Source organism: Poeciliopsis prolifica, unplaced genomic scaffold (genome assembly GCF_027474105.1).
Source record: "Poeciliopsis prolifica strain line A6 unplaced genomic scaffold, Auburn_PproV2 SCAFFOLD129, whole genome shotgun sequence".
NCBI classification, from domain to species: domain Eukaryota; kingdom Metazoa; phylum Chordata; class Actinopteri; order Cyprinodontiformes; family Poeciliidae; genus Poeciliopsis; species Poeciliopsis prolifica.
Window position 1 is genome coordinate 68,090 of NW_026562504.1, and position 22,789 is coordinate 90,878.

The following is a 22,789-nucleotide window of genomic DNA, read 5'->3' on the forward strand; positions in this document are numbered from 1 at the left end:
AAACTTCTGATCTTTAAGTGTTTTTGTGGTTATTTTTTATTATTTTCTTCAAATATTGGATGGAACTTAGAAACAGTTTATAAAAGTTTAAATACTTTAATATCATTTTAGCCTGATGAACAGAAACACCAGAAAAACAAAAAAACATTTGTGTCATCATAAAATTTTGGATACCAAACGACTAAATCAGATAAATAAAACTTGAGGACAGACTGGAGGACAGATGGACATCTGTAGCGACTCTCTTCAGGGATTTCTTTGTTTTTGACATGTAGCTTTAAAGCGAACACGACGGTTCATGTCTCTCCTCAAAGCGTCTCTTTCAGGGGACAGACAGACAGACAGACAGACAGACAGACAGACAGACAGACAGACTGACTGTTTGTCCTCTGGTTGGTTTTTTTTCTGCAGGATCCAGATTTAGAGACTTCCTGTGGCTCCCGGAGGTCCCGGTGCGCGGGCCCTCGCAGGCGTCCTGCTTCTTCCCCATGAAAACTGAGGCGGTGCGTCGGGACGATGGAGCGCGGGCTGCCTGCTGTGTCTTGCTGCTCTGCTTGGCGGACAGAGTGGCGGTCCGAAGCGTTCCCCAGATCAGAACCAAAGGTGAGACCGGTCGATGCCAGAGTCGCTGCTCTGCTTTGTGTTGTTTGGGTTTTATTTGGGGGTTTCAGAGTAGAAACGCCTGTGAAAACTGTATCCTGTTCAGTCACCATTTTGCACAACTTGGTGTTGATCCGTCACATAAAAATATTTATGGTTTTAATGTCATAAGATGAGGCGCTCTGGCCCCGGCGTCCCCTGGACATCTTCAGATGTAGAACTTGTGGAGGGATTGTTGACTCTGCTATTTGCCATGTTTTAATTTTCTTGAGACTTTTTTGCCATGCAAAGAAAAATATTATATGAAAATAAAGCCAGGCGGCCCAGTGGGTAAGGGTTGGGGTTAGGGTTGGGGTTGGGGTTAGGGTTGGGGTTGGGTTAGGGTTAGGCGGCCCGACGGCCTGGAGGTGCAGGTTTGCCTGGTGCTGAAGGTGTGTTTGTTTTATTGATGCTTCACATGCAGACGCTGTTAGTTCCCATTTCTCTGTTTCTGTTCAGCTGAAACCTCGTCAGTCTAATTGTTCCCTGCCAAGCAGCAGCTTTCAGAATGAAAGCCGATGAGGGATGTTTATCTTCAGCGCTGTTAGTTTTTGGTCTGATTAAAATGTAGGATGATTTATTTGTAAGGATGTGTGGAAACAGATGAAAGCGCTGAGGCTTGTCAGGACAGATGAGCCTCCAGAAAGGCTTCAAACATCCTGATGACAGAAACGTCTTCACATCGTCTGACAGGAACAGGAACCGTTCTGCCATTTATCTCCTGCCGGCAGCTCTCACTTTGTCTGAATATTGGGCAGGAAAATGGCTCACACATCCCCGAGTCTTTCATTTATTGCTTTGAATTATTGCTCGTTTTGCTGTGCAGGTCTTTCCTCAACAAACACATTTATTAAAAAACATAAATTAGTGTTGAACACATTAATCCCAGGTCTTAAACATGGCCGCATTGTTTAATGTTGCATGTATTTGAGGCGCCTGCAACATGATTGCTGCGTTCTCTGAAATGTTCTACAGAACACAAGGGAATTATGGGTTTTGAAAAGTCAAAAATCTTCTGTTCACTTTTTTCTAGCAAATTTTTGACTTTTCAAACTTAAGAAATTGCCCAGATTTTTTTCTAGATACTCTGAGATTAATCTTACATTTCTGAGCTTTTTCTGGAAATGTGCTCTTATTTTGTAATCCACAGTGTTACGCCGTTGTTAACAGTCAAATAATTCAAATAAAACATAAATGAAAGTCCCTGACTGAAATAAATGCACCTGAATTAAAGGTTGGATGCTGCTGAGTGATAATTTATAAAAATCTTTAGCAGAACTGTTTCCGGTCAGTTTTTTAAACTCCTAAGCTCCTGGACATTCCCTCTTAAATGAAAGACAATTCACAGATTTCTTCTGTTTTTGAGGCAAATCAGGAGCAGCGCCAAACATTTTTACGTGTTTTGCAGTTTCTGGTATCAAACGGAGAGCGCCGACGGTTGTTGTGCCGTTTCTGTGGGACATGAAGGTCTCATTGTCCCGGCTCAGGCCGGCTGATTGGGCGGCTTGTTTGTGTTGGTTCTCTTGTTGTTTGCCCCCTCGCCTCTGGGTGACAATTCACACCCCGTCGTAAGTTCAACTCCAGGGCAGCGTCCCTGTCTGGGGAAGTTCATTAACGTGGCCAAAGACTGTGTGGTCCAGATCTTAGGCTCATATTTCTAGATTTTCAGACAGATCTGATGGGATTCGAGACATCAGCTTGGGCTTTATCGTCTGGATGTGTGCAGGGATGAATTTGGTGGTTCATTCTCCACTTCTTTCCCAGACTTTCTAAGTCTGTAGAAACCCAGATGATTCTGGCCCCACTCTTATAATTTGAACAAATGTTGTGTTTTGAATTCTTACTAAACATGCATAAGAACTATTTGTTTGAACGTGTTTTCCTTCATTTGACCAATCCGTGTCTGATTTTCCACTTACAAGGTTGTAAGCGTGTTATTTGTTCCTGAAAGCATTACCTGCATGCAGTCTGGGTGATTAGACAGAAAGGCAGCACTTCACTCCCACGAGGGAACAGATTGCCCTTTCACTTAGTGCTGGCAGGATGCAATCAGACAGAAAATTGCCTGGAAAATTGCTGGTCCTGAGTGAGTGAGCAGCGGCAGAGGGCTCCGGCCAGGCAGCAGATCCGCTTCAGGACAAGCGGCCCCCTGTAGCTGATAGTGACACCATAGTAGCTGGGTTATCAGGGCACTCTATCACTGCTTCCTGGCAGCATTAAATGTCAGAGTTTTGTTAGCAACATGGCGTGTTTCTCTTCCTGGTAAAGGGAAATCTGCAGGTTGTCTTTTGTCACATTTTCTCTTGATATTGATGAGGTGATCTGAAACCACAATAGTCGGTAGCTGCTAATTCAGCTTGTCTTCAGAACCCCAACAAACTAATTAGAGACAAAAGATTCCTCTAAATTTGCTTCTGCTATCCATTACCACCTTTTTGTGTTTTCCAGATCTTCGTGCATCCAGGCCTCTTATCATACCAGGGTATCCAGAAAACACTACAGTGATGGTTGGTGGCCAGGCAAAACTCTTATGCAAAGTCCACAGGCCGCTATCTACAAAGGTGCAGTGGCTGAAAAAAGATTCTAGCAACTCAGGACAAACCGAAGCAGGACCGCCTCGCATCAAGGCCCTGACAGTAAGAACTCATCTACAGCAGAAGCTCTGCCATTTATTTATCATGAATAAAGTCCCTTCTCTAAACTACCATCTCCTCTGCAGAGCCTGAAAGGTAATGGATCCAAGGTCAGTACCCTCCATCTGCCCAATATCACTATGGAGGATGCAGGCGAATACATCTGCGTGGCCGAGAGCGTCCATGGGGGCGGATAGCTCAGGCCACGCAGTCAGCATGGCTGGAAGTCCTGCCTGGTGAGGAACTCTTATCACTACGAGTGCATTCACTCCAGATCAATCCAGTCTGCTTTTACCAAACTCGTCTGTCTAGAAAGTCCAGTTCATTATTGAGCTGCAAAAGCAGGAGGTGGACTAAAGTTCCTTCTCTAAACTACCATCTCCTCTGCAGACCCTGAAAGGTAATGGGCATTCTGGGTAAATCCGACCAAAGCTAACATGCTAGCCTAGCGCTAGCAGCAGAAATGGCTCCTGGTCTTCAGCCAAACACTAAAGAGAAATCACTAAACTCTGACGCCTCCATCTTGTTTCATCTGGTGAAACAGGAAGTTGCTCTCAGCATCTTTAGAGGTTTTAGTGTCGCTTCCTCCAGTGGTTGTTGCTGCAGCGCCCCCACAGGCCAGGAGGGGAACTGGCTGGTTTGGGTCAGAACCACAGCAGATGATGGAGTTCTGGTTCCAGTAGAACCGGGTCTATCAGAAGGGGAAACATCCTAAGTCTACGTCTGTTCATCTACTGTTTTGATGAAATTTTAACCTTTTAAATCACAGCATCTCCTTTCGTAGGTGCCATCAAATCCAGAACTGTAGAAGTGACTGCTGCTGGAATCCAACCAGGTAACTTTCAATTTAATTTTGATGAACTGATTAAGATCAAGCTGCAGCAAGAAGGTCTTTGGTTTGAATTCTTCCTATGTGGAGTTTACATGTTCTGCCCTTGCATGTGTGGGTTCTCATGCCACCATTCCTGCATGTTGGTTAACAGGCGTCTGCACATTACCCTTGGCATGGGTAATGTGCAGACGCCTGTATGATATGATTGTTTGTCCTTCATGTCTCTGTTGCCCTGAGATGGACTGGGGTGATGGTGGCATCGGTGGTAGGAGTTCATCTTGTAACCGGGTTTCAGATTTGAGTTGTTGTGTCCTCAGGAAAAACACTTCATCCTCCTGGCGGTGGTCAGAAGTGACGCCGCTGCATGGTAGCCTCGCTTGCCACCATCAGCGTGTGAATGGGTGAATGTCTAATAACAAGATACAAAGACAATATGAGACAGATTACATGACTGTAGTTTTGGGGTCCTCTGGACTTGATGAAATGCTATGCAAGTACAGGCCATTGACCATAGAGTCCTATCCAGAGTGTATTCCACTTCTGACCCATTAGGTCAGAAAGATAGACAAATATAAAATCCTGTAAGAATTAAGAGGCTAAAAATGACTGGCACAAACCCTTGACAAATTATTCTGTTGGTGTGTTGCAAAGGTTCTCTCTCTGTTGACTCACTTTAGGTTCAGTGAACCTTCACCACCCCTCTCCATCCACCGTCACTTTGCAACATGTTCATCAGCTCAGCCGTCCTCTTGCTCGCTTCTCTTCTTGACCTCTTTTCTGGAGCGATCAAGGAAGGGAAGGGAGATTGCTGTGTTGGCCGTATCGCTCTCAGCCACCCAGTAAGCTGAAGAGGAGGAGGAGGCGGTGCGGGAGGAGGGGTCGGATTGAAGAGGGTCAGGTCATTAAGGCCTCCGTTTCCATGGCAGTCCATTGTACTTATGCATATGTGGGGACAGAAAATGCTGAGGAGGTGCAAGGTCATAGCTGAGGGACTGGCTTACAGATTGAGCCAAGAGACTGGCAGTGGATTAAAACTATCAAAAGAAATACAGAGTCCTGGACTGGCACTTCTAACACTTCTCTTGAATTTGACAGAGGTTCCTCAGGACCTCAGTGAGGACACCACTGAAAATCTTCTGCTGGAGCCAGGAAACATTTTGAAGCTGCGCTGCGATGCGAACACCCGGCCAGGCACGGCGGTCAACTGGTACAAGGAAGGGGTCCGGCTGCTGCCCACACCCCGCACCCAGATGCGTGGCGCCATCATGGAGATCACTGGTGTGACGTATGAGGATTCAGGATCGTATGCTTGTGTTCTTCGGGGAACTAAAAATCCTGTGAGGAACTTCACAATTACCGTGGCAGGTAATATGAACCGACATTTGGTTCTTCATGACAGAAAATCAAATTGTTATCCGGTCAGTGAATTCTCATGTCGTCTTTCTGTCTTGTTATTAGACATGCTGGGATCAGGAGACGATGATGAAGACAACGGCTTGGAGGATTCTGCTGAAACTGAAAAGGTTTACTTCTCTAGAGGTGTGCAGTTGTTTTCACAATATTTGAGAAATCTAAAAGAGAATGTGACTCGGGTTACAGACTTGATGCCTGATTGGCTCTGCACCTCAAAGACTTTAGGCTCAGCTTGGTGTCGCTGTTCACCCCCCCCCTCCTTCCCTCTCTCCTCTCTCAGTCACTACTTCCTCTTCTGAGAGGGGAGATGTCCTACCAGCTCTCCATCTAATGGGTGAATTGAGTTTCCTAAATCTGCAGGGATTTACCCGATCCAGAACTGAAGTAAACTCTGTTTAAGCTGGTTTCCAGAAAGGATTCGCCTGATTTCTACGACCTACATCCAGATGTCTCACCCTTCTTCCCCCTGTGAATTAGCCAGACTGAGCAACATACAGATAACTAGTTCCACAGAGCACATCTGTTAACGGTCGCTCCTTCTCTTTTTTGCAACTTGCACTTGTTACTGAATCAGGTTGGTTTTAGTGTCTCTGGCGAGTCCCAAGATGTTGTTTTAAATTTGGGCTAAAGCAACCTATAAAACATTCCCTAGTTTTCTTCCCCAGAATCAAACATCACAGCTATTTTACTACCATCAAAGAACTTTGAAGTGACTCATTAATTGAATGTCACAACATCTTTTAGATTTTCTTTATGCTAAATATTTTATTAGTAAAGCAATTTTGCAAGGGTCAGTACAGCTTAATCAAGTAGCAGAAATAATCAAATAAGTAAAATCAATCATCTAGCCTGTCTTTCCCTAACGCTGATACTAAGAACTAAAAAGGGAATCTTTAGAGAGACGGGGAGTTTAGTGTCTCGAACCCCAGAACTGGATCGATGATGAAGGTGTTACAGCAGGAGGAAGAGGAGGTTGATTGATGAAGGCAGGGATCTCTGTTGGTCTGATGAGCTTTAGTCTCTGCATGGATGGTGAGGTCACACAGGACTTGGGTCTTCATCTTTGTCTTTGGGGTCTGAACCCAGCCGATGAGAGAAGTCCGATTTGAAGCCACATGTTGCGGGGCTGATGGGTTGGTCCCCGTGAACAGGACAGTCTTCGTCCCTGTGGCCCCGGCTCTTCTTCAGCTGCAGAGTTCTTTGTCCATCTCGGTTTTGACTCAAAGCTGCCTGGAGGATCCAACCAAAGATTCCTCTTTTGCTCTCCCTTTATATAGGGTTTATCCATCCTTTTGGTGCATTTGCATTGGCTAACACTGTTCCTTGGCCCTCAAAACCAGGGACGCAACGTAGATTTGCCCTTCAAAAATGTACAACTTAGCTTGACCCTCAAAGACTTTAGATTTGAGTGGAACTTGGGGAAAGATAACTTGTAAGCATCGGCACCTAGCCCCATATTTTATGTCAAGTGTTTCATCAAAAACTTAAATTTATTAGTCTTTGTCTCTTCAGGGCCCTATTGGACCCACACCCATCGGATGGAGAAGAAGCTGTATGCTGTCCCTGCAGGAAACACTGTGAAGTTTCGCTGCCCTGCTATGGGGAGTCCAGTGCCAGCAATCCGCTGGCTCAAAAACGGACGTGAATTCAGAGGAGAGCACCGCATCGGTGGAATTAAGGTGAGGGTTTGTGAAAGTCTTTGGTCTTCTTATCTCCAACATGTTTATAGTGTAAGAGATAGATTTAGTTTTCTCTTATTCTTTTCACTCTTTATGATATTTGATTTGTTTTGGCTAGCTGCGGCATCAGCATTGGAGCCTGGTGATGGAGAGCGTTGTGCCCTCAGACAGAGGGAACTACACCTGCGTGGTGGTGAACAGATATGGATCCATCACTCACAGCTACGTTCTTGATGTTTTGGGTAGGACATGGACAATTGCTCTTCAGATTCACCACTAAACACAGACAGGGAACAAAGTGCATAGTTATCTGGCTGATGGCACCCAAAGCTTTAGTCAGCACTTGTTAAAGATTTCATTTGAGGGGTGCCTGGGATTGACAATGACAGCCAGAACAAGGACGGTCAGGCGTCCAGTCCAGTTTTCTACCTGATTTGTGACAAGAAACTGAGGAGGGCTGCAAATTATTTGTTCATTTGTTTTGCTGGATGTTAAGCACAGGGTCAGTTTCTATCCCTGCTGACAGGGACAAGAGGTGGAGACTAACGAGAAAACTAACGAGATCGGAAAGTGGCCGCAGATCAAAGAGGCCGCTGCCAGAGAGGCATGCTTATAGAACCAGTTTTGATCCTAAATTGACATTTCTTATTCTGTTCCCAACACACAAACACATTTGAAGAAGACGTTTTGCTTCCTTTACTCAGCCCCTTCTCCTGCTTTGTCTTCATGCAGAGCGCTCCCCCCACAGGCCCATCCTGCAAGCTGGTTTACCTGCCAACACCACAGCAGTGGTGGGCAACGATGTTCAGTTCCACTGCAAGGTTTACAGCGACGCTCAGCCTCACATTCAGTGGCTCAAACACATTGAAAGGAACGGCAGCCGCTATGGTCCTGATGGGACTCCCTACGTTCAGGTCCTCAAGGTTTGCATCCACCGTTGGACGGACAGAGATCAGTCAAATATGATCAAACTTACACACGGGGTTTTGATGCTTACCTTCTGTAATTTATGTCTGGGTAGACTGGCAGTCTGAACATGTCCGAGGTAGAGGTGCTCTACCTGTCTAAAGTTACCATGGAGGATGCAGGAGAATACACCTGCCTGGCTGGCAATTCAATCGGCTTTGCCTACCAGTCGGCCTGGCTCACTGTGCTTTCAGGTAAAAAAGGAACTAATTCAGTTTCATCTCACTGAACAGCTGTGATTATGCTTATATAAACTGTGTTGCTGCAGGCTCGGCCTCTTCTTCTCCTGTCTCTTTAAGGTAGAACGCCGACCATTGTTATCAATGGTCGGCATTGATAACAGAAGCAAAGAAAAACTGAAGCTGCACCAATAACCTTCTGTTCAGTTTTGTTTTTGCCAAAATCTGACCTGTCAAAGCTGATGTTGGTCTTTCAACAGAGACATTAAATTGATTTTACATTTTCTTAGCAAGCTATATAAAATCTTCTTAAGATGTTTTGCACGCCTCATGTCACTGGAAATGTAATCAAGATTGCCAAAGTGTGACAGCAATCTGTGTTAGTTTGCACATGAAGCCAACGTTTTCCAGAAAGTGTTTCCAAATGAAGCAAGTGGCAGGACAGACAGACAGAGGCTCAAAGGAAAGGAAACAACTTCCTGTATAAACCACAAATACAACTGTTGTAGAAAACGCTGCTTTGTTTTTAGTCATTTTTTTAATCATATAAGCATAATTAACAGTCTTCTTATCTACTCAAATGTTACCAACATGCTTCTGGTGCTGGGAGCTTCGCTGTAGTTTGGCTGTCCAGGACAAAATGAAACAAAAGTCAGGTGAAAGGTCAATTTCCCAAAGAAACTGTCTTTATCTGAATGTTGCCAGTGGAGTCCAAACAACCATCAGGCAGATGTTTTATGGTCATCATGATGTCTTGAGTAAAACTCATCTGTAGAGCAGATTTTGCCGTTTTCCCCAGTAAGAACCACAGATCAGCTGAGCAGCAGCATTATCGCCTCGAGCCTCAGTCTGTCTGTCCCTGTTCCTGCAGAAGAAGAAGCAGCTGAGTCCATGGAGACCATGGAGCCAAGTACACCGACATCATCATCTACGCCTGTGGCTTCGTGGCTCTGATCATGGCCATCATCATTGTGGTGTTGTGCCGGATGCAGGTCCACACGAAGGGCCTTTCGACGCACTTCCTGTCCAGAAGCTCTCCAAGTTCCCTCTGCGCAGACAGGTACAACGCTTCATAGTCACAGTGAAGGGAAGGGAAGTAGCATCCTGCCACTGTCCGTCTTCACCAGTTCTAACAGACCTGATCTGGACTTCTATCGATACTGGTTCAATCTGTACCGATATTTAAATCAATAACTTAATGCATAATTAGGCTTACTAATCTTATGGACTCTGAAGTTCATAAGATATCCAGAAAACCTGCTAAGCTCAGGTAGGTGGCGCTAGGCCAGTCCTCTGTGTTGTGTTAAAAAATGTTGAACGTTACAAACATTTGGAGCAAGAATCATAATCTGGAAATAATGTGTGAGGCCAACGGGCAGCTGCAGGGACGACACAAGCAGCTAAACCTAGCTCAATCCGTCTTTTCTGTTACTAAAACTATCTAAACTAAACCAATGACGCTCAGCCTGGGGGCCCACCAGGCTGATGACAGACTGGGAGAAACACGGATATATTTCGGCTACGTCTATAGAAACAAATGTATGATCCAAAAGAAAGGTTATTAAAACTTCAACCTGTTTTTGTAAAGTATTCAGTGGAGTCCAACTCGTCTGGAAAGTCCAGTGCATCTCTGATGAGGGTGGCTCGACTCTCATCCGGCTGCTCGCCGATGCTGGCCGGCGTTATGGAGTTCGAGCTGCCGTACGATCCAGACTGGGAGTTCCCAAGGGAGAAGTGAGTCATCTGCACGTCTTTTCTCACGTAAAAACATCTGATATCCTGTAACAGTGAGGTGTCTTTGAAAGGTTGTGTCTTGAAATCCTAAAAGGTTGTGAGGGTATTGAGGTTTGTTTGGCTTTTGGGCTTCAGACTCGGTAAAAGGTTTAGCTATCGAATCGTATGGGGACCTAAAATAAAAGGCCTGCAGGACATTTTTGGCTCTCTCCAACCTCTAGTTTAAGAAAGCAAAGGTTCAAATTATGGATTTGTACAATTCTCATTTCAACATACTTATTTTCTTCTCTAGCTTGACACTGGGAAAACCTTGGAGAGGGCTGCTTTGGTCAGGTGGTCAGAGCTGAAGCTTTTGGCATCAACAAGGACTTCCTGGATCAGGCCACTACTGTTGCAGTCAAGATGCTCAAAGGTGAAAATAAAGAAATGAAAGTAATTGATGAGTTTTCTGCTTTCTGACATGGCCTGTTCTTCAGATGACGCCACAGACAAAGACCTTGCAGACCTCATATCAGAGATGGAGCTGATGAAAGTAATGGACAAGCACAAGAACATCATCAACCTACTGGGGGTCTGCACACAGGATGGTGAGCTACTACTGGTCTTCCTGTCTCCTAAAACCCAATTTATTGTCTCAACTTGAGTGATCCCAAACCCCGAGGCTGCAGGAACAACAAACGGCCCTTCATCCTGTTTTCCTCCCCTCCACAGGCCCCCTGTACGTGCTGGTGGAGTACGCCTCCAAAGGCAGTTTGAGGGAGTACCTGCGGGCCAGGCGGCCTCCAGGCCTGGATTACACCTTTGATGTGACTAAAGTGCCTGAGGAGCAGCTCACCTTCAAAGACCTGCTTTCCTGTGCCTACCAGGTGGCCCGAGGGATGGAGTACCTGGCCTCTAAAAGGGTGGGTTCACTTGAAAGAGTGAGAATGACATCTGAGTGCTTGTAATTCCCTCAACAAGCACTTTATGGATGCTAAACGTTTAGCTATGACTCAAAGAAGCCCTGCAGGATGATTACCTGGCTCCAGATTCATATTTGCGTGAAGATAGCACAGCCAGCGTTGTTGACTATTGTTGGAAGAACTCTCAGATTTTCAGCTTAGGGTTTTTTCCTTTTCTTGAGTAAAACAGTAAATCAGAACTGGTTCCCTGCCAGGACATTGATTCACAAAATGAGCTTTGTGAGCTTTTTCTATTTGACCTACTGTCTAAGCAGATTTTAGCCAGTTGAATTTTCCTGTCACTGTAATCAAAGCATTTACGTTATTTTCCCTAAACTTCTTGTTCTGAACATCATTTATTGATACTGGAGCTGAAGAGACGGTGCACAACTTGTGTGAGAGAGAAGTCTCTATTAAAAATGACTTTAGCTAATTTAGCGTTAGCGGCTGTAAACATTATTCTCGGGCGTATTATCTGGAGTTTGCAGAGTTAGCTGACATCTCCAAATGCAGGACGAGCCATGGCAGAAAGAGGTTGGAAGATTAGAAGGATAATCCAGATTAACTTTGCGTTAATAAGCTTATTCTTCTTAAAATCTGCCGTCCCTCTGATAGCTGCCTGAAAACATGGCAGACATGACCGCAGCAAATAATTTCCTTTTGAATGGCTTCCTGCACACATTCTGCCTGCTTCTGACATCACTCTCTAAAAACAAAAGCACATTTTCTCTGTTGAGTAGCAGGCTGCTGTTAGCTAGCCTGTTAGCTGTGCTAGCTACATCCTGGCTACTGCTCCAGGCAGGTCGAGCTGAGATGGGTCATTCTGTGGTCACCGCTCAGTTTCTCAGTGCATCTCTAGTTTGTTGTAGTTGTAATTTATGAGTCACAGCTTTCAATTTCAAAATGGCTGCTGCACAAATAACACTGCAAAAACACAAAACCTCACCAAGTGATCTTAGCCTCGTTTATAGTGTCGATCTCTTGAGGAACCAGAGTGAAGACAAACTAACTTTTCAGCAAGATATCAGAGCTTTACTTAAGTCAATAATATTGATTAAAAATCAGATTATTTAATTCTAAAAAGGCATTTCCCCTTGGTATAAGTCAGTGCTTCTCAATTATTTTCCGTTACGCCCCCTAGCAAGAAGAAAACTATTCGCGCCCCCCACTCCCCACCGTGACTATCCATCTCTGCATAACATTTTTTCCTTATTAACATTTCTTTCGCTGAAAAAACTCTAGCGGCTTATCGGCGTGATTGGGATGTAACGTATTTAAGTGACGCGCTAATTTATTTGGCTTCATGCTGTCCGCTGCGAGCATTTTTAGACACAGCAAACACAGCGGTCTTTCCTCTTCTCCAACTGTAGTCACAGTGAAGCCAAGCGCTAAATACGCTTCGTCGTATTTCCTCTTCTTAGCTTTCGGTTGACTTTCTGTTGTCTCATTATCTTGTCTCTCTCCGCTTTTCTTTTCATCCCTGTGAAAAACTTTTTCATGTTGGGGGTTGTTGAATAACGGAGGCCATAGACAGAACGCAGACGGAGCTTTTTGTTGACTTAACACTGCTAACCAAGGCAAACCTGTTGTCTTGTAAGTCGTAAAATGTTGCACTGTCGCAAACGTGACAGAAGTAACAATGAGAGCGCCACTGCCGCCTACTGTGCGCAATACACTTTATACTAGTACGGCCAAAAAAAAGCCTGTTCCCCAGGATCACACGCCCCCCCAGGTATCGCACCGCGCCCCCCAAAGGGGGCCCGCCCCACTATTTGAGAAGCACTGGTATAAGTGAAATAATCTGCCAAAGAAAGTAGAACTTTTCCATCATTTTTATTAAAATAAAATCCCATTTCTTACTGGAAACTTTGTTGTAAGTCAGTTTTATCTTATTTCAAGTCAAATAAAATACTTACACTAGAAACCAAGAAAATACTTGGGTAATATTTAGTGTTTTTGCAGTGAGGATATAGTGAAACTTACATGAATCAACAGTTTTTACACATCCGATGGTGTAAGTAATCTGATTACACTGGTGGGACTTACAGTGCTTCACAGTCTGTGTAAAGACATTTCTCCTTCATAGTTGAATCCATAAAACTAAGAGAAGCACATTGCTATGTTTGTGATGCTAACTGTGTTCAGCATCACAAATGGATGTGCAGAGGTTTAACAGCTGATCGGTTTGCGGTTCCTTCACTAAAGGGCATTTTGACTCTGAGTCCCGCCGGCAGGACCAGCTGCTGTCCTCCCTTTCTCTTTCTACTCTCTGGCCTTCACCCCATTTTTCAGTTTCTTTCATTTTCCCAGCAAGCACTCTGTCTGTGAGTGCATCTTATCAACACGTCTCTTTGTCTGTGCCAGCCGGTGTCTCCGAGCGGCATTCCTGAGCAGCGAGCTGCCGCGGCTTCAGTCCTGTTTACTCTCCATCTGCCTGTCCCTTCGGCTTGCAGGGCTTTGTCCTTCCTTACGTCGCCATAAATCTGTTCGCAAACAGGCGAGCGGAGCAGAGCCGTCGTCTGGCATTGAGTTTCTGACTCTGCTGAATGCCAGAGTCTGAGACTAACCCACCATTATGGGGAGACCCACAAACCCAGAGCGGTTCGTTCTGCAGCTCCCCACAAATCCCGCGACTATTTCCAATGAAAACCAAAATAAACTTAATGACATACGTTGAATGTGAGCAAACACTGCTTTCTTTTTTCCCCTCTTCCTGAAGGGTTGGTTTAAACTCCAGGATTTCTATATAAAGACAATTTTATTTTTGTGGAATTCATTACAATGAGGCCCTGTGAGCTGATTTTAGACGACCAGTCTTTTCATTTGGGCAGAGAATGTGCAATTACGTTTTACCGTATGCCTTGAAATAACAACCTAGACTTATCCGAAAGCTTTCGTGACTCTAAAAGCAGAAAGAAAAACATTTTTCTGCCCTCTTGTGAAGTTTATTTTGTAAAAATCAGAACAGAATCAAAATCGGTGATTACATTAAATTAAGGCCTTAAAATGTTCTAAATTCACAAAAATAAAGTAAGTTAGCCTTAAATCACAGGATTTGTTTTTCTTTTTTGTAGTTAGAACGATTAAATCTAATATCTTGTAGTTTTTTGCTCACTTTTCTCAGTTTTTCTAGCATTCTGAAAGGCTACTGCTAACGAGCTGCTAATTTAACCTTGCTAGCTAGCTGGCTAGCTTTTTTGCATGTATCATGGGTAAGTGCAAATTTATTGCCGATTGTCTGGACAAAGTTCATACATTTCTGCGGAAATGTAGGTCTTAAATTCTATTCAGAATGGTCTTGAAAAGTTTTGAGCTGGTGAAACCTGCAGAAACCTGTTCCTACAGACGAGCAGCAAAAGCAGCAGAACCCAGAGACCGGCCGTAAAGTCCAGTCTGTTTTCTGTCTGTTTCTGCAGTGCATCCACAGGGACTTGGCAGCCAGGAACGTCCTGGTGACGGAGGACAATGTGATGAAGATCGCAGACTTCGGCCTGGCCAGAGGCGTCCACCAGATCGACTACTAAGAAAACCACCAACGTGAGTTTCTGCTGCTGCACTTTCAGCAGGAAGAACTGCAAACCACACCTGATGGTGAAGTTCATCAGGTCGGCTGGAAGGTGCTGAAAGTTGTCGGTTTCCTGCTTAATTGATGTGAATTGAAAGTAGTAAGAGGCAAAAATGCCAGGATTTACTTACAAGGACGACTGTTGGCAGAGTGGTTGTCTTGCAATCAGAAGGTTGTAGGTTCGATTCCAGCTTCCTCCTGTCACATGTCGATGTGCGTTTGTGAGTGCAGCTGGGTGAATGTGACTCGTGTAAATCGCTTTGAGTGGTCAAAATGACTGGAAACGCGCTATTAAGTTCAGTCCATTTACCAGGAAGGAACATCGTTGGGATCCAAAGAAGGGAAGGCAGGAAACAAGAGACATCAGGAAGGAGACAGGAAGTGGAAGGAGGAGGTAAAGGACTTGAGGAAGGGAAGACAGAAGGAGGTTTTTGATGCAGGAGAGGAGAATATTTAGACAATGAGAAAGAAAAGTAGATCTTGATTCTCCAAACCGATGCTGGCTGGTGAAACTGACGGCGTGGCTAACGGGTCTCTGCAGGGCCGGCTGCCGGTGAAATGGATGGCACCAGAAGCTTTGTTTGACAGAGTCTACACCCACCAAAGCGACGTGTGAGTTCATCTTGTCCAGAGCCGCCGGGTTCTGATGGAACCGGAGCTAACGTCTGACCATCTCGCTCTCAGGTGGTCGTTCGGCGTCCTGATGTGGGAGATTTTCACGCTGGGTGGTTCGCCGTACCCCGGCATCCGGTGGAGGAGTCTTTAAGCTGCTGAAGGAGGGACACCGCATGGACAAGCCGTCCAACTGCACACACGAACTGTAAGTCTCAAACTCTTCCATCCTAACGCAACAGGTTTCGGGTTTTGTCCAGAAACTTTGCTCTGGTTGGTTGGTGTGAACGCTAACTGACCTCTGACCTCTGGTCCTCCAAGCCTGGGTCTGGTTCAGTTTGAATGTGAACGCCAAGCGGATCAGAGAGCGCTCCAAAAGCAGGAAGCGGACTACAGTGCAGGGCATTCTGGGTAAATCCAACCAGAGAAATCCTCCAGCACTAAACTCTGGCGCCTCCATCTTGTTTCATCTGGTGAAACAGGAAGTTGCTCTCAGTGTCTTCAGAGGTTTTAGTCGTTTCCTGCAGTGGTTGTGGGTGCAGCGCCCCCACAGGCCAGGAGGGGAACTGGCTGGTTTGGGTCAGAACCACAGCAGCTGCAGGTGGAGCAGAAGTTCTGGTTCCAGTAGAACCGGGTCTACAAGATATTTGCCGACAAGTTTTTTTATTTTAGTCTTGAATGCAACACGTTTATATTTTGTACTGTTTTGGGTTCATTTCTGCTTTGTGTTCTATTAATAAAATACCTTTATTGAGTCTTTACACTCCAGTTTTCGATGAATCGATTGTTAGATTAGTTTACAATAACTTCAGTATTTAATTAATCCGATTAACCGTTTCACTCCCAGTGGTGTTATGATGAAATGTTCCTTTCTCTGCAGCTACATGCTGATGCGTGAATGCTGGCACGCTGTTCCACCCAGAGGCCGACGTTCAAGCAGCTGGTGGAGGAGCTGGACAAAGCGCTGCTCTCCATCTCTGACGAGGTGAGACTCGCTACAACCTTTAACTGAGCCAATCCAAAACTATTCAAATTAGTCAGTGGTTTGAAACACTTATGGGACTTAATTTACACATGTGTAAATTGAGAACTGTCTCTGAGAACTGAAAGACGCAAAAGCAGCAGAAAACCTCATGATTAGGGCTGGCTGATATGGATTTAAAGTTTCATCGAGATATTTGGTAGGACTGTTGTGACAATAGTAAAATTGATAATACAACTATTTATTACAGAAATTGCTGCAACCACAGAAAACAAAACCAAAAGGAAAAATCCTGCAAATCCATAAGAGCTCCAGAACACTAGGGGGCGTCTGGAGCATCTGATACTATCAATGTAAATATCATACTGTAAAAAACTGTCATTTGACGCATTTATATGGTCTTCTTCCATCTTTCCCCTGACTTTAAATCATCATATCCTGTCTTTACCATAAACAAATAGGATTTGTTGGTTGACTCCCCCTAGTGGTCTGGAGGAGTTTTGTATTTCATAATTGGTGCATTTCCTGTGTTTGCAGCACTTAGTTTGAGATTTCAGGATTTTTGTTTTGTTGTGTTTGCTTCTAGTTTCTGTTGAGTTTATTTCTTTTTAATTTGTGTTTTGGAATTTGCATCATTTCTGTGTTTTCACTCATATTATTAGTTCCTGATTTCTAGCCTGACCAGTGTTCCTCTGACCCCTCAGTACTTGGACCTGTCCACGCCGTTTGAGCAGTACTCGCCGTCCTGTGAGGACACTTCCAGCTCCTGCTCCTCCGACAACGACTCTGTTTTTACGCACGACGCCCTGTCCACCGACCCCTGCCTCCTGGCCTACCAGGACGTCCGCTCTCGGATCGACCCCAAAACGGCTCTCCGGTAGACTCTGCTTCCTGCTGGCGCCTCACCGAAGGTCGAAGCTGCATTTCCCAACTTAAAGGTTGAATTTTTATTGGACCTTAGCTAGAAGTAGGCATTAATACCCACACAGAGCACTGAGGCCAGCTGAGGAAAACGTATGTAGCCTTCAGGAGAACGGCTTGAAACCAGCGGCGCTGCAGGAAAGACGCTGGAACTCAAACTCATTCTGTGCTTTTTCTGCGATTAGCTGGTCTCTGGAGAGGCGACGGACAAAGATCTGCTTCACCAACCCAAAAACCAGGGCTGCAAACCTGAAGACGTTTTAAAGAAAATAATTATTTTGCTAAAAGTTAAGAAATTGATTCTTGATATAAATTGCTCTATATAATAATATTTTACATTTGTATTGCTTATTTAAAAAAGAAGAAGTCTTAAATCTCAGGATCTCTCACTTTAAGAAGTTGCTGGAGTGGCAGCAAAGTGCCTGAACTGATGATTTCCTGTGAATATATTAGAATAATAAACTATTTTATGTACAAATCAGTGTCAGAAAACAGCTGCCTTTCACAAAATGAGAGAAATGTTGACCTCAAAGTGCCAAACGTATCCAAAGTTATTTAGAGGTTGAGAAAGAAAAGAAGCTGGAGGCGATTTGAGTTTTACTCGAGAACTCTTGAAATTAAATCCTTAATTTTTATTTTATCTGCAGCTCAAAGAAAATGGAAGCATAAAAACAGTTGAGGTTTTGAGTCTTTTTGGATTTGAGATTCAGTTTAAGCAGTTACTGTCTTACTGTAGTAAATAACACTAGGAAGCTTCATTTAGCATTAATCCAGGTTAGCTCACCTGAGGCTAAAGTTAGCAGCTGATATGAGAAGGACAGAGACAGAAGTAGACTGCAGTCAGTGAAAACAACTCATTTTGTGAACATAATATCACATATTTTAGGAGAAAACAGGATGATTTAAGTGGAGAATGTAACTTGGAGGCGGTGCACCATGACTGATCTTCCCCCATGAAACAGTGAAACCCATAAATATTCATGAATACTCATTCCTTCAGTTTGTATTTTTAATTTTGTTTAAGGCAACAACTTTCTGCTCCAAGAAAAAAGAAAATTAAAATAAAATAATAGGTAAAGTCCGCACACATCTGGAGTTTCTCCGTATACATAAATACAGTGCTCACAAATTTTAGCACCACTGGAATCCCGTACACCTCTGTTAGTACAAGCACTGGCAGCAGTCAGTCAAAATCAATCAAGTTTTCCACTTTTCAATCAATCAATCAAATTTTATTTGTATAGTTCATTTCAAAGTGCTTTACATCATAAACAAAAACATAAAGTTATGCAACATAGAATAAACAACACATTGTTCCACCATTACATTTTAAATTGATTACGTTTCAAATAAAACTCTAAACAGGTGAGTTTTTAGTTGAGATTTAAAGGAATTCAGGGTTTCTGCTGTTTTACAGTTTTGGAAGTTTGTTCCAGATTTGTGGTGCATAGATGCTGAAAGCTGCTTCTCCTCTCTTGGTTCTGGTTCTGGAGATGCAGAGCAGAACCAGAACCAGAACCAGATTGTCTGACTGATAAAAGCATGAATTGTTATGAAAAGCTAAAACATTCCTGTGATTACAGTATTATACATTTTCACTCTGAAAGTTCTGCACTAGATAATTACTCTGACAGGAAATGCTTCATTCTCAGTTTCACACAGGAAGACCAATGGTGACGGACACACCTCCACTGCAAATGATAATGAGCTTCGTTCTGGCAAACTTGGACAAGTTCAGATATTTATTTGCTCTGAGACATCAGGCGTCTCCATATGAAGCTGTTTAATTTACTTGCATTTGTGCATGTTTCACCAGAGACGATTATTGCTGGTGCGCCGCCTCCAAGCTTCATTTCTGTTAATACTGATCAGTTTCTTTGTAACAAAAGTCCACTGTGACGATACCGACGGCTTGTTCACTGCAAAAACACTCAATCTAACCAGTGGAAACAGAATGAGTTTTATTTTAAGTGAACTGAGACATTTGGACAAAAAATACTTTGTGAGATTGAGTGTTTTGTTCTGAGATGTTAAAATCTGCTTTGGTTATTGTCTGAACTTCTCAGCTTTTTACAGAAAGGGTTAGGGTAAGGGTTTGTTTTCAACCCAGTTCCAGCTCCACTGGCAGATTTCTTCACTGATGACATTTTTCACATTTTATAAGAAACATGAATAATTGGCCAGTGGAGCTAAAAGTTATTGATGAAAGACCAGCTGCTGTATGTTGCTAAACTCACTAGTATGTTAATTACTTCATATTTTCAGTGAACTGAGATATTTGCACCAGAAACTGGACCAAACTGTGGGGCTCTGTGGGGTTCTGTGGGGTTCTGTAGGGCTCTGTGGGGCTCTGTAGGGTTCTGTGGGGCTCTGTGGGGTCTGTGGGGCTCTGTAGGGTTCTGTGGGGCTCTGTGGGGTTCTGTAGGGTTCTGTGGGGCTCTGTAGGGTTCTGTAGGGTTCTGTGGGGTTCTGTAGGGTTCTGTGGGGCTCTGTGGGGTTCTGTAGGGCTCTGTGGGGTTCTGTGGGGTTCTGTAGGGTTCTGTGGGGCTCTGTGGGGTTCTGTAGGGTTCTGTGGGGTTCTGTGGGGCTCTGAAGGGTTCTGTGGGGTTCTGTAGTGTTCTGTAGGGTTCTGTGGGGCTCTGTAGTGTTCTGTGGGGCTCTGTGGGGTTCTGTAGGGTTCTGTGGGGTTCTGTAGGGCTCTGTGGGGCTCTGTAGGGTTCTGTGGGGCTCTGTGGGGTTCTGTGGGGCTCTGTAGGGTTCTGTGGGGTTCTGTAGGGTTCTGTGGGGTTCTGTAGGGTTCTGTGGGGCTCTGTAGGGTTCTGTAGGGTTCTGTGGGGTTCTGTAGGGCTCTGTGGGGTTCTGTAGGGTTCTGTGGGGCTCTGTAGTGTTCTGTAGGGTTCTGTGGGGCTCTGTGGGGTTCTGTAGGGTTCTGTGGGGCTCTGTAGTGTTCTGTAGGGTTCTGTGGGGTTCTGTGGGGCTCTGTAGTGTTCTGTAGGGTTCTGTGGGGCTCTGTGGGGTTCTGTGGGGCTCTGTGGGGTTCTGTGGGCTCTGTAGGGTTCTGTGGGGTTCTGTGGGGCTCTGTAGGGTTCTGTGGGGCTCTGTGGGGTTCTGTAGGGCTCTGTGGGGTTCTGTGGGGCTCTGTGGGGCTCTGTTAGGGCTCTGTGGGGCTCTGTAGGGTTCTGTAGGGCTCTGTGGGGTTCTGTAGGGTTCTGTGGGGCTCTGTAGGGTTCTGTGGGGCTCTGTAGTGTTCTGTAGGGTTCTGTGGGGCTCTGTAGGGTTCTGTAGGGTTCTGTGGGGCTCTGTAGGGTTCTGTGGGGCTCTGTGGGGTTCTGTGGGGCTCTGTGGGGTTCTGTAGGGTTCTGTGGGGTTCTGTAGGGCTCTGTGGGGTTCTGTGGGGTTCTGTGGGGTTCTGTAGGGCTCTGTGGGGTTCTGTGGGGCTCTGTAGGGTTCTGTAGGGTTCTGTGGGGCTCTGTGGGGTTCTGTAGGGTTCTGTGGGGCTCTGTAGGGTTCTGTGGGGTTCTGTGGGGTTTGTGGGGCTCTGTGGGGTTCTGTAGGGTTCTGTGGGGTTCTGTGGGGTTCTGTAGGGTTCTGTGGGGTTCTGGCCCAAGCCCACTGTCATGGCTGATGGGAGCTGTGTGATTGATTTCAAATAGAGGAGGAGGGCTCGCTCCATTGTGTGGCTGTAACCCTTCACCCGGCCCAATCTGCTGGCGAGGGACGGCCGGGTCCGCCGCCGGGTCGGACAATGGGGGCTTTGCCGGCTTAATGGCTGTGACTACAGACTGCAGCGGCTCTTTGGGTCTCTGGAGCTGCTGTGTAAATGAAGAGGCTCTTATTATGCTAATGTCTCCTTCAAACGTCCCAATCCTGAAGCCTCCTGTCTCTTTAAATGACAAATCTTAATTGGAAGCAGCTGCAGACATATTTCTCCTGAGTCTTAAAGCAAACAGCAGAAAATAATAATGGAAACTTTGATCCTCCCTCTTTTCACTATTTTGTGTTTGTTAGGATTCAACTATTTCTGTCTCTTATTAATTCACCTGCATTTTTACATTCCTGTAAGCTCTTAAGTACCAACTTTGTCCTCAAGCAGAGAATTATTTTAGAAATATCTAATTTATTTGTCTATTGTTTTGTTTTTATATGAAATAAAGTATGATTTAAAATAAAGCTGCTCAGTTTGTCTGCTTTGATTACCAATATATCAATAACTGCTTTTTATTGTTTGATCATCGCTGTCAAAACACCGTTTTCATGGTGACAAAAAGGCGGAACCTGAAAGACCAAAATCATTTTGCCAGTAAAATGGGTTAGGGTTAGGGTGTTAGGGTTAGCCCTAACCCTAACCCTGTTCACAGGGTTAGGGTTAGGTAAGGGTGTTAGCGTTAGCCCTAACCCTAACCCTGTTCACAAGGTTGGAAACTGCTGCAAAAATAAACATATATGTTTATTTTTACTTATTTTATTTTACTTACTAAAGTTTCTGTTAGTAAGTAAAGTTTATTAATAAATCCTCAACAGGACAAGGACTCATGTCCATACGGAGACTGGTCTGAAGGACGACGCAGCTGGACCGGTACCGGTACCGATACCTGCTTTCAGTTCTGCTCAGAGCCCCAGGATGATCAGTCTGGATAAACACCAATAAACCAGCAGATCAATACGATCCCTATCGATCAGGGTGACTGTCAGGAATCTCCTCTGGATTCAGAAATGGAGAAACCAACAAAAACTTCAGTTTTAGAGAAGATTAAAGTTTAACTCCTGCTGAACCTGCAGAGCGAGGCTGCCTGAATGTGAGTGTGTGTGTGGATATGTGTGTGTGAGGATATGTGTGTGTGTGTGAGTGTGTGATTGTATGTGTGTGAGTGTGTGTGTGTGAGGACATGTGTGTGTGTGAGGACATGTGTGTGTGAGGATATGTGTGTGTGAGGATATGTGTGTGTGTGTGAGTGTGTGTGTGTGTGTGTGTGTAGGATCCAAAGCAATATTTGTTAGTTTCTGTTATCTGCTGACCTCAGGAAGTATTTGTGATTGTCCACACACACACACACACACACACACACACACACACACACACACACACACACGGGGTGATAAGGCCAGGAAGAGTGTGTGGACACAGGATGTTGAGTTGACATGAAGGGGCCGATCGCACCGAGGCGGCTGGAGCGCAACAAGCTGCCGCGTGGATCCAAAGTACCGACGCAGAGACCCAACACTATCTGCTTCCTGTCACTATGTAAACACTGCAGCACCAAAATGCTCTTATGCTGCAAAAACAACATTTTACCAACTTTGTCTGGTTTCCTCCTCGGTCGCTGCACCACAGCAATGTGATTATCTAACAGCAGAGAAACGTTTTATTCCTAAGTTTACTGAAGACGTCAACAACATAACACTTGATCATCTGACCCTCCACATCGGAGTCTGACCCGCAGGACGGGAATGAAGAACCTGCAGAACCAAACATTCAGAGGAACCCAACAGAGTCATTACTGGAGTCATTGCTTTATCTCTGAGGTTGATCTCGGCGTGGCTCCTCCCTCTCAAACTGGACCCGGCTGGCCTGCATGAACCTCCTGCATGTTGCTGAATTCTGTTGCTTTGGCCGGAGCGTCGGCGGTTAACGAACCAGCGCTGACCTCATCATGCAGGTTTAGCTGGTGAGAAGCTTCACACTGGTTTTATGT

General features: G+C 44.9%; 1 pseudogene; it reads left to right on the plus strand.

Moving 5' to 3' along the window:
- The first annotated feature begins 494 nt into the window (after positions 1-494).
- Positions 495-19,451, plus strand: LOC129355298 (fibroblast growth factor receptor 4-like; annotated as a pseudogene).
- Positions 19,452-22,789: the final 3,338 nt, after the last annotated feature.